Source organism: Lissotriton helveticus, chromosome 7 (assembly GCF_964261635.1).
Source record: "Lissotriton helveticus chromosome 7, aLisHel1.1, whole genome shotgun sequence".
Taxonomy (NCBI): Eukaryota; Metazoa; Chordata; class Amphibia; order Caudata; family Salamandridae; genus Lissotriton; species Lissotriton helveticus.
In genome coordinates, this window is record NC_136068.1 from 831949615 (window position 1) to 831973715 (window position 24101).

At 43.8% G+C, this 24101-nt stretch overlaps 1 protein-coding gene across 1 annotated transcript in view; it reads right to left on the reverse strand.

Annotated features, from left to right (window-relative positions):
- Positions 1-24101, reverse strand: part of ADAMTS2 (ADAM metallopeptidase with thrombospondin type 1 motif 2) — a 1744160-nt gene that overhangs the window by 479520 nt on the left and 1240539 nt on the right. The window lies entirely within an intron of this gene.

Sequence of the window (24101 nt, forward strand, 5' to 3'; positions counted from 1 at the left end):
AGGTGGAATGAATATTCAACTAATACCTATGGCTTGTTTTTTTATAAACTCTTTTTGTTTGAACATAGCTTATCATAGAATAAATGCTGGAGAGGAACACAACTCCCAACAGAGTAATAGTGTTGTTGAGAGTTGTATTGTAGTAGATGGGTCAAGGTTTAGATCAGAAACAGCACTTTTATGTCCTGATGTTTGTCATAGGACCATCATTGCTTTCAACACAACAGAAATACAATGCTCCCCCCCACACTCACTCACACCCTGTCATGGATCAGTGGCCCTAAATTCTAGCCAGACCCCCCACACCTTGTCCCATTTTTTGGGACAGCCACGGCTCTGATAAATCCCCTCTTTGGCCCTTTGACACCATTAAAGGTCTTACTCCCATTCTGCAATATTTCGGGGGATATTTGGCCCCAGTTCCTTGCTATCTTGCGCTTGGCCACTCTGTCATCCAAATGTTATAATATATGGACCAGCTGTCCTCCCCCTGCAACATTAATATCAACCATTTTGCATCCAAGGGCACCCTCAGAGAGACAATCCGGGACATCACCTCTGTTACTCTCCGCCAGAACACTTATATCACCTGACAAGCCCAGAGTATGTGAAAGAATTTGCCCTCTTGGTGACAGCATCTGAGGCACTGTGGTGTGTGGACCGTACCTATTTTATGTAAGATTGTCCTCAGGTAAAATGCCCTGTGCAAAATCTTGAGTTGCACTAATCTGAACCTGGCTTGAATAGCTATTTCCTGTGGGCGCAGGGGAGCCTTTTCCTAGTCATCATCGTTGATGGCACCCAGGTCCTCTGTCCAAGCATTTTGTAGGCTACCAACAAGTCATGGGAACTATTAACCAGTTTTCTGTGGACTTTGGAGGTCCCTTTGTCAGTAATTGGCTCAGTGAGTAGGTGAACCTCCAGAGACGACACCTCTGGCAAATGCTTGCCCTCACGGATATGCAAAGATGTTTTCACAGTGCATGCCCCAGTTGACGATATCGGTAGTGTTCGGTCTCAGTCATCTCATATTTGTGGCAGAGTACCTCACATTGTATCAAGGAATGTTCCTCCCATACATCTCCCAGATGTTCTATGCAAATTAATACCTCCTTGGAGACTCCCCCCGTAGTGCTGACTGCCCATTGAATTCTTGGACTCTCAGCTGCGACTTTGAACTAATGTTGGTACCACCTTTCACACCAGTTCCTCACACACAAAACTGTGGTATCTCCTAGGAATCCATCGCATCCCCTCCATTATTCAACATCTACCTAAACCCTTTATCAAAACTGATTACATTATTCAACCTCACCTGTTACTTGTATGCAGATGGCACCCAAATCATTTTAAATATGGATGGCTTGGAAGACCTTTACAATTTAAAACTTGATGACTGCCTTTGGGCCATAAACACATAGATGATGAACAACCATCTAAACCCCCATTCTGCATAGACCGAGAATATGGCCTGCAGACAATGCCAAAAATATCAGCCTACCACCATAAACCCTAAAGAACATAGTATGTCACATCTTTCCATACAGTGGATACCAACATAAACTGTAAGCCATCTTAACACTCATAATCTCGAAGGTTGACTATGTATACATCCTATACCTTGGAGCACCCGCATTTATCATTTGCACAATACAGCTCTCCCGAAAAGCTGCCACAAGATTTCTTCTCGGCCTTCACCCAAGAAAACACATGACTCCAGTCTTGCAATCACTCTACTGACTACCTATAGCTAGAAGGGCTATGTTCAAGGCATTTTGCATTGTCCACAGAGCCTCCCAAGGAAAAAAGCTGCTATACCTACAAGTTAAACTTAAGAAAAGTAAACAAAACAGGACACTGTACTCTAGGCTTGCACAAGTTGTCACCATACCAGCTAAACATAAGAAATCCTTAGGTAGAAGCCACACCAAGCTCTGAAACTCATGACGAGACAGCATTCAAATAATCTAGGAGCATATAAAACAGAAGATATTTGAAAACATGGCTATTTCCAGGACAAGAATACCACCCCACATCTCAACAATAGAACCCGGAAAGACAGTTGTACCTTCATACTAAATCTTCAGCTTACAATCCACAGATCAAAAACAAAACAACCAGCAAACTATTTTCAACCGGCAGGTAAGTGAAGGAGGGCTGACCTATGGTTTACCAAGGTTCTATATACTTATGTGATTTTACAAATAACATTCCTGGCCCACTTTAATACTAATACCATAACACTCAGCGGTCAGCAGTCAACTGTAATTCTCCACTCTTACATTCACATAAAACGCATGTGTTACAAGGGTTGTCCAACACCTGTACTGTGCTACCGATAAACTAGCCAAATAAACAGGCATGGAATAACTGAAGGGATCCATCACACACTGCAGAACACCAGGAGACTTTAATATAGTATAACACTGGAGGTTCCTATTATCTATACACTCTGACTGCTTCTTCACATCTGACAATGTCACAAAGAATAACAGTAACAATGCCCATCTAGCATATCGCTCTGCTTCTCTCAGCCTCCAACCATGCATGCTCAGACACACAATTATACAGAAAATAACTGATTATACAACTCAGGGCAGTAACTAACTAGGCAGACAATAATCATAAGAAATACCATAAAGGGACCAGCAGAGCTGTTACATAGGATAATAAAACAAAGACAATACCGTCCCAAAGTACACACCATATGAGAGGTAGGTTGCAGCCCATATAGGTAAGCCTTCTGTGCCACATGTAAGGTTAGCAAGCAATATACAAATGCAGCAATAAAATACAATGCACTACAATATTTATCATTTGTGCATCACCGAGATTTGTTCTAATCCTAGTAAAATCTTTGTTTTCATCCCACATGACATCTGTGCTTTCATAACTGCTGATATATTTTGAAATATTTACAAAGTTAGTTTACAGGTATTTACATTATGTTGTGTACTAGTAAAAAACTTGACATTCTTTCTTTTCGCACTCCATCTACCCAAGGGAGATTTTCGCATAGGGCCAGATTTATAAAGCAAAGAATCTAGACATTTGTGACCTAAAAAATGCTTTTTTAAATGTACAAACACCAAACTGCAATTTGGTATTTGGAAGAGGAGGGTTTAGAGTGGCCATTCCAAATACCGAGTCATAGTGGTATGTATTATTTTGCAACAAAAATGCGGTTGCAAAACATTCATATTTTACCAAAACCTCAAAGGAGCGGGAAGAGGGACCCCTTCCCTTTTGAGAATGTTAAAAATGGAATGTTTATTTTTTGTGTTGTCAGTCTGTATTGAGACTATAACCACATAATAGGTGCGCAGGTTGGAATAAAGTAATCTTTACACATTACAGTGGGTAGGGGAAGGGAGGAAAAAAGGGCGGGAGTGTGGAAAGAGGGAAGGGGCTAAGTCACATAGAGCAAACAGTGTTGATGTCCCCTGTACCCTATACATCTTAAATGTCAAATGGCAGTGGGACAATGTTACCAGTAAGGGGGTCAGGGGACCAGTCAGCCGTCAGCAAGAGTAAGAGTTGGTTTGCACTCTGAGTGGGATGACATGGGCATCAGCAGAGGGAGAGGGGGCAGGCGCAAGTAGCAGAAGGGGCCCAATAGCGTAGGTCTATTGAGTCCCAAGGCTCTCTAGTGGGGGTGTGGTCCCCCTCAGGGCAAGCAACTGGGGTGGGTGAAGTGATGGGGATCTACAGTGTAGAGGGGCTCACACTTGTACGTGTCCTAGGGGGAGGGTGAAGAAGAGAGGAGAGGGTGAAAAAGCAAGAGGAGAGAGTCGGAAATGTGGGGGCATAAAGGGGTGGCACGAGAAGGAGATGAGGAAGGAGGCTAGGGAACCGGGAAATAAGGGGTGAAACACCACTGGGAGGAGGGAAGGGGGAAAAGAAAGAATCGTAAATTCATTTTATGAATCACAACCCATTTTCCTTTCATGAAAATAGGTTGGATTGAAAAATATGCTTTATTTAAAAGCACTCAAAATATGGTGGTCTGCTGACTCCAGCAGGCTACCATTCCTGTGATGGCTATCATTCCTCATGGGCCACAAACTGCGACCTACCTCATTAATACTCATGAGGTGTGTCGCTTTGTGACCTACTTGAAAAAAAAAAGTTTCATACTTTAGGAATAGCAATTTCCGAATAGCAATTTGCAGAAAATAGCAATTAGGAAATAGCTATCCCCAATGTTAATACGTCTGGCCCATTGTTCACTTGACAGAGTTTTCCTATTTTGGAAAATAAAACAAATCTCCTAGTTAAAAGAATAAGCAGCAATTTATCAGAGGATGTTGCCAGGTATTTGACCGTGGTGTCTGAACGCACAGTAAATGTAACATGACAAAAACACAATTTTAAAGGCATTTTTGTTGTTCATTCTGCTTCGGAACTCCAGCATGTTTATTTTGCAGCATCCTTCAACTCTGCACCTCTATGCCCAGTGCCTAGATTTGTTTTTGGATTAGATTGTATGCATTCAAATGTGAATGTAATCAGTTTAGATAAAACACATTTTCGACAAAAGCTGTGCCAGAAGACCGAGTCATTTAGAGGCAAAAGATCAATATGGGCTGACTTGGCCCTCAAATGCCCCCGTGGTTATGGGCCTGGGGAGAAGAAGGAACTACTGCTCTGTTGGACAATTGGACTGTTGCACTATTACAGTATAGCACTGTATTATTGACTGATGTGGTGCTGTTGTTCTAAGGCCAGTAACAGTGAGATCAGAGAGATATACAGAAAACCAGTAGAAGATGTTAAAACCAGGGCACAATGTTGAGAGTGCTGGTCAACAAACCAAATGTTTCTGTCTGGAGTCTAATTACTTTCAAATGTTCAAGACACATGCAGTTTACTTGTACCACATATCAACGATTAAAGAAAAAGAGCATAACACACACCAATTTGAGATTTCAAAGATATATTTAAGGAATATCAAATATTCAAGGCTGTCACAATATACAAATTCAATTGAAAAGAGGGTTTGAGTGACTAGTGGTCAAAAGGTGACAATACACTATATACAAGACAAAAAATATATAAGGGAAGAGAGAAATTTCTGTTTGTCCTTATGATTTTTGCATATATGCTTCAGGATCCATTGAAAAGATTAAGCTGTGATCATGAGCGTTGTGCAGACATATAAGATGCGTCGACGTTTTGACCCTCTTGCTCTTTCAACTGAGCGAGAGCCAGATGGACGCAGACTGCCGGATCAAGTAAATCGTCTGACTGGCCATGTCTACAGACTCCAACCAACGGGTGGAAGTCTTTAAATAAAGGAACTGTTAAAGAAATAATTTGAGGCTACCACTGGCTGAATAATAAGGACCTCTACCTGAATCAGATGCCCTTCATAATCGCAGATACACTAGAGAATCTGCATTTTGGCTGCATATCCACCCCCACTGTCCTGAAGAAGACCTACCCTGACGCTTTTTATAATTTGCGCATCTTATGGGGTCGAAACGTCGACGCATCTTATATGTCTGCACAACGCTCAAGATCACAGCTTAATCTTTTCAATGGGTCCTGAAGCATATGTGCAAAAATCATAAGGACAAACAGAAATTTCTATATATATATTTTTTGTCTTGTATATAGTGTATTGCCTGTATCACTAATCACCACATGTCACCTTTTCACCACAAGTCACTCAAACCCTCTTTTCAATTGAATTTGTATATTGCGACAGCCTTGAATATTTGATATTCCTTAAATATATCTTTGAAATCTCAAATTGATGTGTGTTATGCTCTTTTTCTTAAATCATTGATATGTGTTACAAGTAAACTGCATTCGTCTTGAACATTTGAAAGTAATCAAGACTCCCGACAGAACCATTTGTTTTGTTTAACAATTATACCCAGGTTCTGAGGGACATGGGGTCGCCCCATTATTATTTCTAATGTGAGTGCTGGTCAGGTAACGATGATGTTCACATCCAGATGTGTGTTCTGTGTTAATGTCCAGGTAGTTAACTGTGGTATATATGTTTATCTGATAAGTGGTCTCCCGCCAAGTTGCAACAAAGCTGCCTCGTCCCCTCCTGATCTACATTCTCAGTCCCCTCCAGGTGAATTGATGGCAACTATCTTCAGTAACCAAGTCCCCCACCTGGTGCTCCACTTCTGTGTATATAAAAAAAAGAGAGAGAAAAGAGGAAATTCTCAGAGAGGGACCTACTCCTTATTACCTATAAGTCGAAGAAAAGGGAGCCCTACTCCGTGCTTAGGGGCCGATTAGGATTGCGGTTTTTCCGCATCCTCCGGGCCGGCGGAAGTGTCCGCCGGCCCGGAGGATGCGGAAAAACCGCTGCGGAGCCTTCAAAGACGCCTCGCCAGATTAGGATGGCTGGGGGGTCAGGAACACCGTCCGCCGCTTTTCCACCGCGGTCGCCTTCCGACCGCGGCAGAAAAGCACTAACATGGCTGGCGGTGTCTATCAGACACCGCCAGCCATCTTACGATAGCTGCGGTCATATGCCTTCCCACTGCGGCATTTCCGCCGTGGAAAGGCATACGGTGTTGTCTTCGGGGGCCCGTTGCGGGCCCCCAGACGTGAAGGTGGGGTGGGGGGGTGCACATGGGGGGTACCTATGGTACCCCCCTGCCTTTGCGTGCACGAAGCGGCAGGCACCACGCGGTGCCTGCAGCTTCGTGCATGCAAAGGTAAACATGCATTTTTAACATTGTGGCGTGTGCTGCTACACGCAGCACCCACCGCAATGTTAAGAATAGAGGATGTGACCGCCAGGGTGGTGGTCACATCCTAATTGCACTGGAGGGAACGCCGCAGCCCCTGCGGACATTCCCTCCACCTCGGGGGTCGCGGACAGACGCAGGTCCATCCGCGATCCTAATCGGCCCCTTAGTGCTAACCCTCCTACAGGTGGAAAAAGCACAAGGCTTTTTTTGTTACCCCTAGTGGCATGCTTCATAATAGGGTTCTTCCCGTTCTGCTGTGGATAGATAGAGTTGGAGGGATTTATTTTTAAGTGAATCAACAATACCTTCCTGGTTGGAGAGCTATGCTTTATTCCATCCTCCAGACAATATGATTAAAAAGGCAAGTCACACTTACTCCAAGGTCGAGTCTTGGCTAAATAACCTGCTGGAACATCAACAATGAGTAAGTGTGACTACAGACTCGTCTTGCCACCGGAGGATCTATGGAGCAAAATCCTAGCTTTTTTATCTGTATGAAAGAATGCAGCACCAAGTAGGTTTAAAGTTAATTTAAGCATGCAGAGTGTGTGAAGTCGCCACACCCTGCAATCATTGTACTACTTAATTATGAGTGAAATCAAGGAGTTAGATCCTTGGTACTGAAGATAGCCACTGGGAAGGGTGGCTTGAAACATGTACACCTGGTAGAAGGAAGGGTAATTAAAACCACACATTCCTTCTACTTTTCTTCCTTTTTTAATCATACTGTCTGGAGGATGGAATAAAGCATAGGTCTCCTACCAGGCAAATATTGTTAACTCACTTCAAAATAAACCCAATCCAACTGATATCTATCCATCATTTGGTACTTACCGTTTAGTGCTTCCATGTCTTAAACTGGTAGCAGCAGGCCCCGTTCTGCAATGGAACAGGAAGAACCCTATGATGAAGCATGCCACCAAAGCGTAACCCTGATGGATGAGGGTTATACAAAAAAGTCTTGCGCTTTTTCCAACTGTAGGAGGTTTAGCACTACACACTCCTGTGACATGCTCTGACTCTCCAGCTGCCTTCACAGGCCCAGACCGACCAGGGGATGTCCCCAACCCACCTAAGGGAAGAGACAGATCTCTGGAGGGGCATGAGCCCTCTGTCGCCTCTGCAAAGAGGAGTGCTGACTTAAAGTCAATCTTCATGTTCACCCCGTCAATTTGTTGAAGCCTACTCTAATGTCGGTGTCAGAAAGGTCTTAGTTTCACTGACCTACTGCACCATAGGACACAGATGCAACACACGTCTCAGCTAGCAGTAAACAAAGCACCTTGAGACCAAGTTTACTATCACTGCATAAATACTCCATAAAGAGAGATTCGTCAGACAAAGCCAAACCTATTGCATTTGTAAATGCCTGTTTGTTCAAGTAATTCTGATTCACAGGAATTTCGCAGAATGTAGAGTTTGAAGAAGCCTGGAGACATTTTTATGACAAGTTCCCTTAACAATATCTGTGGAAATTTCATGGGATGTTTGCAAACAAATGATGTCACTCCCTTCATAAGCATAAGAGCAGAGTCATACATACAATCAAACTCCTGAGCCACATAGTTTAATGTTTTGTCATTGGAAAAGTGTTATTTTGCCTTATTGAGCTCTACTAGTTTTGACATCATTAGGGTTTCTGTTTTTCAGTTAAAAATTATTAGAACTGATAAAGCATCACTGAACGGAATATTGAATTTTGCTGAACTACTTTGGCGTCCTCTTGTATCAAACAATAGAAGGCCGCCTTGGTACTACTCGACTTATCGGCGGCCTTCGATACAGTCAGACACGAGATCCTTATAACACGCTTGAAAGCAGCACAAATACATGACTCAGCTTGTGCCCTCATTGCCTCCTACTTAGAGAACAGAACTTTCTCAGTAGAATCGGGAGAAGCAATATCAAATCTATTCAACCTGCCATGCGGAGTCCCGCAGGGCTCCTCGATAAGCCCCACTCTTTTTAATCTATATGTGGCTTCCCTTGCACAAATAATAAGGAACTATGGATTCACCCCAATATCCTACGCCGACGATACTCAAATCGTGGTGTCAATTAATAGGGATGTTGAGGACACAGCAGAAAAATTTCAACACTGCATGGTACAGATCAGCCAATGGATGAGAATGAACTGCCTAAAACTGAACGGGGACAAGAGTGAGGTTATGATACTAGGAGGGGACACAAATATATTGTCCCCCTCATGGTGGCCAAAAGATCTGGGAAGATGCCCCGATTTATCAGGAAAGGTGAAAAACCTGGGAATCACTCTAGACACCAATCTCTCATTCGATGCCCAAGCTAGCATCAACACTTTGGTACATCCTAAAAATGATTAAAAAAATTCTACCTTACCTATTGCAGGATTCGCGCAAGACAGTGGTGACGGCCTTGGCCTTGTCCAGACTGGACTACGGGAACGGCCTCTATGCCGGAGCCAGAAAGAAAATCCTAGTCAAACTTCAACGCCTGCAGAATGCAGCAGCCAGGTTGATACTTGGCATATCGAAGTTTGAACCAATCAGCCACAAACTAAAAAACCTGCATTGGCTACCAATTACAAAAAGGATACAATTTAAATCACTATGCCTGGCATATAAGGCAATGGATCACAATTTCTAAAAACACATCTAAAACACTATGAACCAAACAGACTTCTCAGATCCGGCCATGAGAAACTTATCATGGTCCCGAGATTCAGGAGAGCCAACTGGGGCGGAAGAAGTTTCTTGGTACACACAGCAAGAATCTTGAATCAACTACCACTAGCCATAAAAATCAGCCCATCCTTGAAATCCTTTAGAAAGGAAGTTAAAACATGGCTTTTCTCTGCACAGCTCTAATCAACATCGGCAAGAGCCAGTGGTATATCTCAGCGCCAAGACGCCTTCGGGCATTCGCGCGCTCTACAAATAGACAAATCAAATCATTATCAATCTCTTATCTCTTTTCTGTCGGTATGAATAAAACCGGGCCACGGTAAGATGCTTAATAAACCATTTTGGCCATCCACGGTATCCCTGGACTCACAGAACCAACTTCACTCCAATTTTGGGACTATTGTTCAATTTACATGGCTTCAGCTCACAATCTCTACAGGCTCACAGTGGAACTCTGAGCGGCATCTCAATTCAGAGGCAGCAGCACTCCCCGGAAGTCATCTTCTTTCACTATGAGTGGGAGGAACTTTGCTTTCTCAAAGGTCAGGTATCAAGATTGTGGCAATGTATGTGTGTTTTTACATGCCAGAAGATAAGACCCAATTTAGACGTGTTTTAGACAGCATGACACAAGACTTTAGTCTGCTTACATTGACAGCTATTTATACTTGCAGAATGATAGTGCATATTTATTTTACTGGAGAGATACTTATATAAAATATAATATTTATTCTCCTTCAAGGAAGCGATGTTCAAGATGTTCAGTTATCTTGTAACCCTCCAAAGTTGCATGCTGATGCACTATGTATGCTGTTTAGCTGAAAATTCTTTAATAGTTGTGCATAGGCTAATAAATGATATTCACTACAAAGTAGGTATTTCTACACATATTGTGTTTACTAAAATATTGATTGGTTTATGTGTTTGAAACATTGTTAGTCCAACCCTGTTTTGTCATATCATACCATGAAACATATGTGACTTCTGTACTCTGGAACATTATAAACATTGCTTTATTTTAGAGAAGAGCCAGTATTCTTTCTGAGCCTTCTTTTAGAACAGGTTCTTGTTAGTCTCTCTATTTGATTTGCACTTAGGTTTTGCACTTGCTTACAGTGCAGACTCTATATCAGTCTGTTTACTGATTTTACTTAGTCTTTCCTTGGATATTCTTCAAAGGCAGACCTTAGTTACTCCTCTTGCAGAATTATATGTTGATTATTTTGTTTATGCTAATTCCTAAGTGATTAACTAATTATTTTTTCTTTTTGTAATAATCATATTTTTGAAACTTCTATGTGGTTTTAACCAGGAATTATATCTCACACAGGTACATTTTTTAGCCTTTGATTTTGTCTTGCTAAGATTCACTAATTCTTACAAAGACTCAGACTATCCCAATCTTGCACATCTACCCTCTCAATAAGTTCATTAGAGCATTGACAGCAACAAATATCACTTTGCATTCATCATCCTCCAGAATCAATGTTCCCTTTAAAACATGGCAACCGGCACTTCTGTTCCTAGATTTACTTAATGACGGTTTGAAAAATATGCCTTTAGAAGGTGCTTTTCCTCGTATACAAGGATCACGGGCCATATCATAAACACCTCCAGTGGCTATGCAATGGCCCAGAAGGGGTTTGTGCACTGGTTTTGCTGAAACTGTGCCACTTTTTATGGCAGACATTAACTCAGAAAACCGATGAGTCAGTGTATGACCTGTGGACAGTCCAGATGAGAAACATGAAGAGGCATTCAGTATTCTGTGTTTCCAGTATCTGTTGCAACAATACAATTTCAGCATAAACAGGTGTATGGAGTCTACATGCCATGTAGGGATGCATTCACCAAGCATTCCCAGGATCAGCAAGTTCAACTTTCGTTCACATTTTGGACTGCACAAGCAAATAACCCAATGTAACATGCAGGTTATTAAGTGTCTACAGCAGCTGCTTCTTGAGACAGCAGCACTGTTTGTTGTTATAACTTCTTCATTCAGTCAATCTTTGACTAAAGAACAGGGCTGCAAGAAGGTGAGTACAATTCCTAAAATTAAACCTTTATCTACTGCAATCAAATCTTAATGACGTGCAAACATATGTCCCTCAATGCACACCCTTGACACGGTGGAGGAACTGGGCTGCTGGCAAGAGATATTTGAGTAGTTAGAAATTAGACAAGCAGGGAGGTGAGAGAAGTAATACAAGGTTACGGCAGCACTCATTGCACCACCCACCAAAGCAACACTGTAAAGCATGTTGCCAAGACTGTCCCCGCAGCCTGGTTGTGCAACGTTGAATTACCATTTCAACCTAGCAAACAAACCTTTTATCAAGCCTAAACCTTTCCTTTTTACTACCTTTAAGGGAACCCTGAGGTAGGCCAGAAATGCCCATAGACCAGGGTATGTACTATTAAAAATTTAGAACATATATATTTAATGCTTTGAATGTCTTGGTAGTGAAAAAACACCACAGTAGTTTTTTTCACTGTGGCAAGGCTGATTCACTCATAGGTTTACACTATTACCTTATAATAGGTGCCAAATTCAGTTTGGGAGTAACTGGATAAACGGTTCAAGGACTCATTTGAATAGTAATTTAAAATGCAACTTAATGGTGTCACTATTTTAGAAATTACACGTTTAGAAAGTTATTTTCCTGCCTTTAACCAACATACTTTTATCCCAGTGTTTAGCTATCACCTGAACCTTGATGGCCCCACTGTGATGAGATGTGTATTGCTCCCAGATATTGAACCAAGGTGCCCTGGGAGAGGGAAAAGGGGCTCCTCCCTTGGCAGGATTGCATGGGGAGCAGTGCCCAGCCTATTCCTCAGGTTCAGAGGATGCCTACCTTGCCATTAGCAGATGAATCTCACACCTAGGCCTGCCTCCTCTCTGTCTCTCTAATCAGGATGGCACCAAATCTAGCGGAGGTAGAACTGACCAGAACTGATGTAGGGGGCAGACTAAGGCTTCCTCTCCACTCATAGGCACTGGGCATAAAAGTAGACCCCACAGACCTCTCCTCAAAACACTCCTGGACCTGTGAAGATAAGAAGAAATACTGTACTGGTGTCTGAAACCTGAAGGAAGACTGGACTTGCTTGCCTTTATTCCAGGACCCCAGAAGTGAGTTCAAGTCAGTGGCGGCTCCTCCACTATGGTGGAGGAGCGTTGCCCCACTGCCTGGCTTAAACCCAGGAAACGTAAAATAAAACAATGCTCTTGCATCATTTTATTTTACATTTGCCAGTTTTGATAGCGGTGTTGGGAGGGGCGGGCTTAGGCACAGGAGGGGGAGGATGAGTGCTACGTGAACTCCACTCCCAAAATTCTCATATGTGTTTTAGCCGGCTATCTCAGGCTGACCAAAACACACAAGCGCACTTAGGTTTTCTCCAGCCCAGCTGCCTTGAGCAGCTGGGCTAAAGAAACACCACAGAATTCCTGGTCTGAGCGGGGCATCTTCCCTGCCTACTCAGACCAATCCCCGTGCTGCTCTGCAGCACAGGGATTGGATGGGAGTCTGGGTCCTAGAGGCTACTGGGACCCAGAAACAGAAGAGGCGGCAAACGCTAACCTGGAGGTGGCTAGCCGCGGTAGCAAAAGGTAAGTTTTATATATATTTTATATTGTATTAAACACCTCCTTCCATGACGCCTCCTGCATGACCCGCTCCCACCCCACCACCCTTTGTTTATGGCGGCCGCCGCTGGTCCAAGTGTCAGTTGGCTGAATTCCTAATTGAGCTACAGGGACACAACATGCTTCCAGAGGCCTATCCCTGCAGCTGCCCAGCTGTCCAGAGACAACTGGTCCTGCCCTGGACCCTGTGGCTGGACTTTGTTGGAGTGAGTTCAAACTCCTAGTTTTGCCCCCTCAGGTCCTGGACCCTTGGCTTCTTATTAGTGTGTACTACTCCTGTCCCCGAATTACAAGAAAAGGGACTTAGAAGATATTTGCCAAATTTCTGCCTGGAGAACAGACAGAGAACTGGATTGACGACAAACCTGCAGTCATCACGTTGAATCGCCAATCGGCCTCAGTTTGCTGGTTTACCCCGGTGGAGAAAATCTGACTTCTAGAAAAGTTCCTAAGTCCGAACATTGCGGGCTTCATTGGGACCAACACCAAGCAGTAACCCGTCATCCTCGAGGGCTTCCTGGCACACACGTTTCCCACTCAGAGCTTTACTGCCTTCATCGATGACCCTGACAAGGACCTTGATTATTATTTGAAGTGGTTTCTCATCCCTCTCAATGAATACTCCAATTCCTTACATCCCATAATCACGCTATCTGCATTGGCATAATTTATACTCTACCAATGCCTAGTTTCATCATCTCATACATGTAAGTGCGCTTTATCTTTACTTTTAAAGTTTGCTTATATTGGGACATTTGTTTCTTAAACCAATTTTATTGTTGTTTCTTTTTGCCAAAAGATCAACGCTGTTACATTCCAATTCTAATAGGTTGACTCACATGTTACGCAAGACTACATCTAGTCAGCAAATATCAGATGGTAGGAGGAAAGGACGTTGCATACAGTGCATCAACATTGGAATAATTTGTATTTAAGTGCATTAATCAAAGATCGACAAACAGTTTGAGGGGGATGGGTGAACCTGTAACTGAGTCATAGTGATGTACTATGGTGTGGTTTGTAGCAAAGAAGACAGCCACTGCCATATAATCAATGATGTCAAGTCCAAGCAATTAAACACAAGGAAAGGTTTGCATTTGAATACAAGCCGTGGGAAAGAGAGTGGTGGGGGATAAGGAAACAAAAGGCAGTCACAGGAGGGATTATTAGTTATTCAGGACTGCCATTCATGGATGGGCAGCGATCATCATAAACAAAGAGGATCTTATGCTCTTGTACAAGTTCATCCCATAGCACAGCGACTGGGGTTCAGTGAAAGCCACACTTTTCTTCTCTGTGCAAGGAGGCGCCCTTAGCTAGTGCCCATTGGTGAGGGGCAGAGGACTTTCAGCGCCTAGTTATGGACCTCCTAGCAAGCAAGCTGGAGGGCAACATTGAGGAACTTGGTCATTAGTTTACATTTCTTAGGTTGCAAATAGATACCCCTCAGTATAGCACTGGGGGTGTCCAGGACTGATATTTCAGTAACCTCAGCTAGAGTACTCAAGACCCCAAACCAAAAAGATCATAATTTCCTGCTGCTCAAGACCATAGGAGTAAAGTGTGCAGGGGTATGGCGACATCCAGGACATTTCAGGGAGACCAAAGGGAGCATCTTCTATATTTTCAGAGGTGTAAGATATGCCTTCTGTAGTATGTTAGGTTGTATAAATTTGAACCAAGCTTGTGTGTGATTTTGAGGGGTGCTCCAGCACAGATTGCAGCATTTTAGCATTAAATACTTGTCCCTAATGTTATATATTCATTCTCCCGATTCATCATGAATAGCAGGTGACCATCCGCTCCCGTGGACTATTGTTTGGAGCATTTGCTGTGAAGTATGTGTGGGGGATTCCTGTTGTTGCTCCTGCCAGGTCACCTGGAGGACAGGACAAATTCAAACATAGGTAAGAAAACTACCTACCGAAAGCCCCGTCTGCTCTGCCAGGAACTTAAAAATCCAAAAGTTCCCACTCCTCAGACATGTCACCAACCATGGACAGCCCAGCTAAATCCCAGTGTATCAATTTGCGGGCAATAACCATGCTCCTTCTCAGGGAGACACCTAAGAGCAGGATAGTGGGAGCTTAAGTAGGTGAAGAGTTGGTATACTCTAGTGTCTAATGGAGGCAGGTGAGTGCTGTGCTGAGCAGTAAAGAACCACAACTAGCTACAGGCATTGGGAGGTTAAATAACAGAGCAAACACAAAATCATTACCATCTTGGAGAAGGCTACCTGTCCTGTTACCAATACAAGTAAGGTGATTTAAGAAGCTATCTTAGCATAAAGTGCTCGTATAGTGCCTCTCAAGTAAATCCTTGGGGGAATACTATATTTTAATTGCTAGATATCAATAAGAGTCTGGTGCCCATTGTATTTGATTTGGATCAAACCAGAGATCCCAACAGGGTGCATTCTGATACAACAGGAAGATAAAGGCTTTGGGTTAAGTCTGAACCCAGAGAGTGGATAGAAGTTGTCTAGGATGGGAAATACTGGGGACAGATTGAAGTGGGAGGATCGGAGGTAGGAGCATGTCAGCAGTCTATAAGTAAATTTTATGCATTTCCTCCTTCAGCTGTGTGCCCCATGCCTTCCCCAAAACATGCATCTTGATTGCCAATGGATTCAACACCAGGACAAACATCAGTGGGGATAGGGAGCATCCCTGCCTTGTACCCCTGGCAATGGTGTAACTGCCAGAAATTCATCAACCTGTGTTCATCCTAGCTGTCGCAGCAGCATGTAATAATTTATCCACTTCAACATTTGAGGGCCAAGCTTGGTAATATTGGGAATAGTGACCTATCTGCCCACTTATCTACATGCTATTGTTGATGGTTGCTATTTGCTGAGTGGAGTTTTAGAGACATTAACTGCTATTCTTCATGAAACAATCTTGGATATATACTCGTACAGTTTCAATTATGCCCTTGGTAGCATGGATGTGTGAGTAGGCATATGAGGAAAGAGTACAGAGAGACAGAAGATCCTGGATGTGCTGATACACAGTTGTAAAAGCTGTAGGGGAAAGAGAGAGCCTTGATTTAAGTTCCAACCAACTTGATTTGATCAGTGAACTATGGGAGGAACTAAAGTACAATGTCAAGGGACTACTCTAGTGCACAACTGCCCATCAGCAGCACACCACAGAGGGCTGACTTAGCAGCACTAGCAGAGGTTACAGCCAACATGACAAGAATATCACCCTTCCAGGAAGGCTTTTATCAGAATGGTAGGATGGGCCTGGTAATGTGTCTTCCCAAACTTTTAATCTAGTCATACCTTTGACTTTAGTGGATATTCTTTCTCAATGACAGGTAAAACAATGGATGCCCTAAAGCACTCCTTTGTTGGCCTACCAGAGACAATGACAGATTTAGCGCCTAACTCTAAGGATCAACCTGTGAGAGATACAAATGTGTCTAATTTGCTAAGGGAGATGAGGGACTTGGGCATGTTAACTCTTTGGAAATTCCTGTTCTCTTGGCAGAAGAGAACTTAACATGAGTTCAGTTAGACATAGAAGCAGAAGCTGGAGCAAGATCACCGCCGACCAGCTCACCACCTCCCTCAGCCAGAACCACCCGCCAACATGACGGACCCCAACAAAGCAGCCCGCAACCACTGAAGAACCCTCCCAGCAGACCCGGCAGAAAGACAGCCTCGTGGTTCACCAACGACCTCTAAAACTCCAAGAAAAACTGCCGCACCCTCGAGAAAGCCTGGCGCCACAACCAGACTACAGAAAACATGACAGCCCTCAAGACCGCCACCCGCAAACACCACCAGCTGATCCGCACCACCAAAAGGACAACATTCAGAGAACGACTAGACAACAACACCCACAACAGCAAAGAACTCTTCAGCATCGTCAAAGAGCTCTCCAACCCCAGCGCCTGCAACAACAAGATCACACACTCGCAAGACCTCTGCGACTCACTCGCCTCGTTCTTCCACTGCAAGATCGCCGACATACACAACAGCTTCGGCGCACAGACCACGCACCCAACCACCGAACCAACGCTCTCCACCACCACCCTCTGCGCCTGGAGCCTGGTCAGCACCGAAGACACCACCCGCATGATGAACACCATCCACTCCGGCTCCCCTACCGACCCCTGTCCACACCACATCTTTAACAAAGCCGACTCCATCATCGCACCCCAACTCCAGGACATCATTAACAGCTCCTTCGCATCCGCCACCTTCCCGGAGAGCTGGAAACATGCCGAGCTGAACGCCCACCTGAAGAAACCCACTGCAGACCCCACGGACCTCAAGAACTTCTGACCCATCTCACTCCTCCCTTTTCCTGCCAAAGTCATCGAGAAGACCGTCAACAAACAACTCTCCGCCTTCCTCCAGACAAACGGATCCCTCGACCCCTCGCAGTCCGGCTTCCGAGCCAACCACAGCACCGAGACCGCACTCATCGCAGCTACCGACGACATCAGGTCCCTGCTCGACAACGGAGAAACAGCTGCCCTCATCCTCCTGGACCTCTCAGCAGCCTTCGACACCGTATGCCACCACACCCTAATACAGCGCCTCAGCAACACCGGCATCGAAGGATCGGCCTTGGAGTGGATCATCCCGTTCCTCGCCGGAAGAACCCAGAGAGTCCGCTTCCCCCCGTTCCGCTCCATGGCCACCGAAGTCATCTGCGGCGTTCCGCAAGGATCCTCACTCAGCCCCACCCTCTTCAACGTCTACATGAGCCCCCTCGCAGCCATCGCATGCCAACACAACCTCAACATCATCTCCTACGCAGACGACACCCAGCTGACCCTCCCCCTCACCAACGACCCCGCCGCCGCCAGAACCAGCCTCCAGGAAGGAATGAAAGACGTCGCGGAATGGATGAAGCTCAGCCGTCTGAAACTGAACTCTGACAAAATGGAAGTCCTCATCTTGGGACCATCCCCCTCCGCCTGGGACGACTCCTGGTGGCCCCCGGCCCTGGGCAGCACCCCCAAGCCAACGGACCACGCACGCAACCTGGGCTTCATCCTGGACTCCTCCCTCACGATGACCAAGCAAGTCAACGCCGTCTCGTCATCCTGCTTCAACACCCTGTGCATGCTCCGAAAGATCTCCCGGTGGATCCCCACCGAAACCAGGAAGACGGTCACCCAGGCCCTCGTCACCAGCCGTTTGGACTACGGGAACACCCTCTATGCTGGAACCACAGCCAAACTCCAGAAAAGACTCCAGCGCATACAGAACGCCTCGGCACGACTCATCCTGGACATCCCCCATCACAGCCACATCTCTGCCCATCTGAGAGACCTGCACTGGCTCCCCGTCAGCAAGAGAATCACGTTCAGACTCCTCACCCACGCACACAAGGCTCTCCACGACATGGGCCCCAAACACCTCAACAACCGCCTCACATTCTACACACCCACCCGCCAGCTCCGATCGGCCAGCCTCGCCCTCGCCTCCGTCCCACGAATTCGCAAAACCACTGCCGGAGGAAGATCCTTCTCCTACCTGGCAGCCAAGACATGGAACTCCCTCCCCACCCACCTACGGCTGACCCAGGACCACCTCTCCTTCAGGAAACAACTCAAGACCTGGCTGTTCGAGCAGTAGAGACTACCCCCCCCCCCCCCCGCGCCTTGAGACCCTAGCGGGTGAGTAGCGCGCTCTACAAATTTGTATGATTTGATTTGATAGACATAATGCGAAATCTGAATTGGCCCTCCAGAGGGTCTGCACTGGAAAATTAGTCGAGAAAAAGGAGTAGACTTTAGCTCTAACTCCTGTATATGTCATAACTGATCACATACATAGTGTTTCAAAAAGTAGCCGATCCTCTGCAAGGGCGATGGAGTAAATTACTCCAGCGCCCCCGACGGGTGCCAACTTCCAAATTCTTAATTTGTCCCTCGGCCCGAGGACATTTCAAGCATTGACAAGACCGCCATCAAGACAAGTTCTGTCAATGCTCTGCGGCTTTGACGGACAGCTCCCTCAAACATGAAGGAACTGTACAGCAAAGTTACAATTGTTTGTATTTTCAAACAAAAATCCAAAGCAGGAAAGTAATAAAATAATCCCCTCTCCCCATGAAAGTTTCCTCTCATGGTGAGGGGGTATTTTGTGGTGTTTAATGCCTCTTACTACCAGGTTTTTCCTGACAGGGAGGGACAATGAAAACGGCTTTATGTCTGCTCGTCGAAATTAGGTCGGCGGACATATAGTGAAATACTTGATGGCCCGATGGAGTAAGGGCCTTCAGAGATGTTTAACCATGGTGGAGACAGAGTAGTTATGCTAACTTCAAACTATGGTCCACCCAAATCAAAATTGGGAGGGTTGACCATAATGTTGGTGTGGAGGAAAGTCTGTTGCTATTGTAACAGAGTTCCCGCTCTGCCAACATTTAAATCAGGCTCTGAGGCACATAATAGATCACTAACAGCACACAGAATAAGCCATGACTTTTGGTTTCAGAACATCCAGTAGCTACAACGGGGACTCAGGTCCTCTACAAGGGAAAAGCCAACCAAACAAGTTTTTTGAAGTTGGTTGTAAGTGACTGAAGCCATGTCATGTACATTTCACTGTTAATGTGCTTGCTGCACATACAAATGAAGTTGACTGTGTTCACTGGAAAGGGCCTGATAAAGCTGGCTCTGATGGGCTACACAATAAATTTGCCGTATGGCAGAAGATGCAATTAAGTTGCCACTGTCGCCTCCCACTATTCCATCAGAGGTGTGGCCAAATGTTTAAAAAACCAGCCCATTGCAGGAGCACGGACCAAAATGTTTTTCTAAGATACAACACCAGAAATAGGAATTTGGTATTTTTACTACCTAATCTACTTAGTATTTTATCCCAAGCTCTCTAACGGACTATGCTGTGTATACAGTGACACAGGAAACAAAAGGCTTCTGTTTTTGCCCACTAGATTATTCATCAAGCAGCTATAAATCCTCAGTTACTGATCCATTGTCAATGAGGCTGTGCTTTGGACCATTTTTAGAGAAGTAATGACAATAAAGGTGGCTCAAGCCTAAAATGGAACTCCATACACCTAAAGATGATGGCAAATTTACCGAAATAGGTTCAAGTATAAAAGTCCAAATCACCACACTAGAGTCCTCAGTTCGACAGATTGAGTAAAATAGCAGTGCAGTTTGGAATAAAAATGTGCTTTCAAAATGTGAAGATATTGGATATTGGTCTAAAATGTAAGATTTGTTGGTATCCTTGAAGGCATGGAGAGAGCTGAAAGATCCAGGCAGTAATTTGGATATGGTTAGATTGCTTAGATATTTCCATAGTGAAAAATATGTAAAATTACCCAGATTCTAATGGGCCTCCTGTGAAAAGGCAAATAGTCAGCAATATTGTTGCCTTTTCCAGGACTACACAAAGAAAAACTATTATTTGCTATGGCCTGAGAAAACTAGATTTCCAAATAGCTGCGGTTCCCCATTCCAGAATTTTGCCTCTGATATAGCCCACAGTCCAAAAATGTATTTGCACTCTCTTACCAGTTTTCAATTTCGGCAAACCTCTTTCCCATTTCTAGGTTGAATATAGTAATGGGCATTCAAGCTTTTCTGTAAGATGGAAGAGGTAAGGCAATGAATGACTAAAAAATTCAAGAATGATAAGAAATAGGAACTAAACTAATAGTGGGTGTGAAATTGATTGTTTTGGGGAAAGTAGTAAGAGTATGGAAATTTGCTTGTGTATGGGTTGGCTCATCTTATGATTAATCTGGCTAAGGGAGACATTTCTGATTTAGGATGGGTGATCTTGGCCAAAACAAAGTTTCTTATTATAGGTACACTTGTTTTCTTTTGGGAGTGTTTCTTTCTAGGGATACTGGGTGGGACAGCTTCACCATGCTTGCATGACCCTTTCTATAATGCAAATCAGTGTAATTTTTCTATTGCTGGATAATGTAGTGGTGCCTATTTGCAATAATAGGTTGCCCACTGAAAAGTCAAGGGATCATAATATCATATACATCTCACAAAAAAACATTTCCTCAATTTGGTGTAGATTTTTCTTTATTTTTGTAGATAATGCTTAGAAGATGATTTTGATGTCAGATGGCACACAGACAGAAATATTCTAATATTGCATTTAGGGGGTTGGGGTGCTCTCCCTGTGAGAGTGGTGTATGTGGAACTAGGAAGCTGTCATAGGGATAACTTTCAGAGTTGACAGTGGTAAATTACTACCTCCTGTGAGAAATCCAGAGCCCTGGGGAGACTTTTCCAAAGCTCTATGTAATGGGGACCATTATAAATTCACACACTTACTGGCTATATGAACACAAGTGTCCCAGTTGCTCAAGAGAATCACTAAGATGAATGATATTAATTGCTCATTGATGTATACAATTGGCTTAACGGATGGATGGCAGCATGTGCATTCCAAAGAAGGGCTGTTTACTTATTTCAACAGAAAACCTAATAGTCAACAAAGGCTGGATTATTCCTAAACTTCAAAATGAAGGTCTTGTTTAGGTCTTGCTCAGATTCAGAAATCTTGCCACCTGTTTGTTTAGATAATTCCACAACTGGCATTTGGTTCTCATCCTGGGTGGCAGATTGATAAGTCTTTGTTTGAAGTTTAAACATGTAGTATCTGAATTATTTGAGGTTAATGAGGGAACACAGCTGTCAGACTGATGTAACCACTATCCTGTAGATCTGAATGTTGCAGCAGGTATGATGTGGAACCCACTAGTCTCCTTCCACATTAATAGTGCCAAATGAGTCCAAGACTGTGCTTTGTACTGACAGCAAAGAAAGGACAAGGGGGATAGGTATCTGAGAAGAGCAAAGGAGAAACATATTTTTTAGTAGTAATGCAGCTGTCCTCATAAAATGGAGGCTCTATCAGGTGTTCTGTAGTCTTTAACGAATGACAGCTCTCATACTAAAGAGTACACAAGACTACTGCTACTCTCTGCTCTTACATCAAATTCAATTTGATGCAGTAATTTTTTCTTTTATATTTATTTGCCACCAATGGTAACATTCAACAGAAACTGAAAAAATGAACTATCACTCTAATAACAGGTGCTTTATTGTAAATTGCCAATGTTCCAATGTACTATTATCTTATTAGAACCAAGGGAATCATCATGAGACTAGTTCAGGCAACTGTTAAAGCTCCACAAATTGGGGCAGCGAGTACGAAAATAAATTCACTCAGGATTTGTAAATAATTCTACAAAGGTCCAAAAGATAGACGCTATACCCCACCTTAGAAGGTAAGGTAGAGTTCCAGCATGTAGAGCCAAACAAATAGCTTCCTAGCTAATCACTACCTTGAGGATGCAGAAGACAGTGATGGAAGAGGTTGAAGTGTTCCACGGATGCAAGGAAGAGAGACAGAAAGAGATGGTCCAAGATAAGCCACAATCCGAAAACCTCTTAGAATACGTACAAAGCATTCACCCTGAAGATCATTTCAGCTGGGGAACCAGGAACACAGATAAAGAGCAGAACCTAAGGAGAGAAACACAGGGCTTTGTCTCATTAACAGTGAGGACAACTAAGCATGTGGCCATATCTTTAGTGTGGGTTTTGTAGACCATGTGATCCTGAAATCCTACAGTAGATCCTCGAATTCAAGGATCCTCAAATCCTGCAGTAGATCCTCAAATCCCAGGATCCTTTAATCCTGTGGTGGTTCCCCAAATTCCACTGTTGCGTGTCACTCAGATGGGCAAACTTTCACAGCTTCTGGGGCACCCAAATGAGGAACTAATTGGCTGAGCTGGTACGTCAAACCTGTGCACTACACATGTGGGAGCCACCATTCAGGGTAGCATGATTCCTACTGTCCCAGTAGTGCAGACAAAAACCTAAGTAGAAATGAACCTCTGTGATGGGAGGGGCGACCAATAACGCAAGGAATAGAGACTTAGAAACTTGGCTGGGAGTCAGGATCATTTCAGCAGGACAAAACAGCAAGTTATGTCCGACCACAAGATTGACGTCAGTGGTGACAGCTTGGCGCTGGTCCAGAGTTAACCATTGGTACGTTTTCAGAAAAGTTGTGAAAAAGTTTTAGTGACCAGTCTTGCATTTTCAAAATAGTAATTTGACAACTGGCTTGATCATTAGATGGGGTTTTATAATAGTATTAATTTGAGTGCTTAAATCATGGTTCTAGTTATTTCCAACTGAAGCTATGCATTATAAGGTGTTATAATGTTAACCCAGCATTTTATATGGGAAATCCTTGCCACAATACAAAATGACTTTGGAGATTTATCACTGTCAGGACATGTAAAACTTAAGTGCACATGTTCTACTTATGAAATACCATGCAGCATGCCCTTTGGCAATTTAGGGTGTACCTTAGGGGTTACTTATATGTTTTAAAAAAGGAAGGTTTTGATATGGCAAAAGGATTATTTTGCCAGGTCAAATTTGCAGTTTTAAAACCTCACACTTGGACTGCAGGGGAAAACCTGTAGACATTATTTGTATTGTCACTCTAATGATGTCACAATAGGTACTACAGTTTACTGGTGACATTTACATTATGACCCCCTGCACTGGGAACCATATACAAGTGACTTATAGGTAAGTTAAATGTGTCAGTTAGGATTTTTAACCAATTTGACACATATGTAAGGGTAAGATCACATGCACTGGGCCTGGCTAGCAGAGCCCCAGCAAAAAGGGCCCCACACCATAGCATCAGTTAAAAAAAATGGGAGTTGAGCATGCAAAAAGAGACACTTTCTTACAACGTCCAACATAAAGTTGCCAACAGCTGCACTGAAGGTAACGTATGGATATTGGAATCAATTAAAACTGAGGTCAAGCTAATGTGACCTGATTAGGACATTTTGAATGAGCAAATGATGTATCAGAAATCACACAATGCAAGGGGGACAGAGGGGTGTACAGGGGTGTACAGGGGATACAAGCTATAAGAATGGAACTTCAGAAATGTTTGGGAGGAACAAACAGCATTAAATGCATAAAAGATACATCGAATGATCAGATGATGCGGATCCTGAGGTATTACCTGAAATTGTACTTTGAGACATTGTTTCTGAAAAGGAA